This window comes from Bison bison, unplaced genomic scaffold (assembly GCF_000754665.1).
Source record: "Bison bison bison isolate TAMUID 2011002044 unplaced genomic scaffold, Bison_UMD1.0 scf7180017857763, whole genome shotgun sequence".
Classification (NCBI taxonomy): domain Eukaryota; kingdom Metazoa; phylum Chordata; class Mammalia; order Artiodactyla; family Bovidae; genus Bison; species Bison bison.
In genome coordinates, this window is record NW_011488336.1 from 26,337 (window position 1) to 28,163 (window position 1,827).

A 1,827-nucleotide genomic window follows, 5' to 3' on the forward strand; every position below is an offset into this window, starting at 1 on the left:
GCTTAGGAATTTATTTTGCTATGGATTTTGTTACGGAATTTATTTTGTTTTGGTAAAACCCACACGCTCTAAGGGTGCCATCGCCCCCGTTTTCCAGCGCACAGTCCAGTGGTAGGAAACAGGCTCACACTGCTGTGCGGCCATCACCAGCAGCCATTCCCAGAAGACTTTCCAGCTTGCAAGCCTGAGATTCTGACCCCGTCCCTGTCCCAGCCTCTGACACCCACCATCCTACTTCCTGTCTTTGTGAACTTGACTCCTGTAGGCCCTCACATAAGTGGGATCATGCAATACTTGTCTCTGTGACTGACTTGTTTCACTGAGCACAGTGTTTTTCAGTTAATCCATGTTGTTGCAAGTGTCAGGACTTCCTTTTAAGACTGAATAATACTGCATGGTGTGTCGAGACCACACTGTTCATCCATCAGCCACGGATGGACCCCTGGGTTGCTTCCACTGGTTGGCTTTTGTGGTTAGTGCTGCTCTGAGCACAGCTTCGCGGATCTCTGAGTCACTATTTTCAGTTCTTTTGGGTGTGTCCCCAGAAGTAAAATTGATGGCTCAACTCTATGTTTGAATATTTGAGGAACCTCCATACTGTTTTCCAATAGCTGCATCACTTTACATTCCTGCCATCAATGCATAAAAGTTCCAGTTTCAAGTCTGCATTTTAAAAGTGAGAGGTTTCACACGCACACACACAAAATGTGTAATCTCCACATAAAAACTTCTCAGGAGGTGCCTCTGATGACCGAGTGCCTTGTGGGACTACAGGCCGCTGGGGGACCCTCCTGCCAGGCTCCCTGGATAACCCACTCCCCTCCCTGCTTCTAGAGGGCAGCTCAGAAACATGCAGGTGCTTCTGCCGTGTCTAAGAAAGCTCTGGCTACATTCTGCCCCTCTGTTGCCTGGAGACCATCAGAAGGGCTCTGGGGTCTGTGCACCTCTGTTGAGACTCTGGTCCCGGCTGGCATGCACCCACCTGATGATGGGGAATCTCGATCTCTTTGCACGGCTGTGGCCGGGCTGCACGGGGCCGCCCTCACTTGTATATTTCCGTGCGGGGCAGCCATGGGCAGATTCTTGCCGAATTCAGGTGGAAGCCGCCACTGTGGTTGCCGGGCTGCCCACTTACCTCCTCGGTGGGAAGTGGCACCGGAGCTGGCAGTCTACTTTCCCTGGATTCTCAGGGTTCCTGATTCCCGGGCCACATGTGGACATGTTCACCTCTGGACAAAGAGTCTCAGCTTCTGCAGGACGAGGATACCCCCGTCGGCAAGGTCAGATGCAACATGGACTTGGGTTTCAGTCCTGGGCTCAGCACCAGGCCCTGTCCTGGTGGAGAACAGCTTGAGCCGGAGTTGACTGGGTCAAGACCCCATTCTACGGGTTGCTCGGGCAGTTTGGCCTTGAAAGGGGCCTTTGCAGCGTCTGTGGAGCAATCTGGGGCCCAGGGAGAAGCAGGATCCAGAACACAGAGGCAGACCTGAGATCTGAGGAGGTTCCCAGAGAGGCAGGTCGCAGCCCAGGGAGAGGAAGGAGGCAGCCTCGCAGGAGAGAGGGCTGTACACCCAGAGGTGGTGGAAAACCTGAGACCCTGGCCAGAGGGTCAGATATCCCTGCTCAGCAGATGAGTGAGCAAAACAAATCTCTTTCGGCTCTGTTTATAGATGAGGACACTGAGGCTTGGAGAGAGCAGTCTTGCCCCAGACATCAGACCATGGTGGAGCCAGGTCCAGAGCCCTGCCCTGCCACTGTGGGCCCCCACCCCCACCCAGCCCCTCCTGTCCAGCGGATGCAGGCCTGGACAGGAGGGGCTGGGTGGGG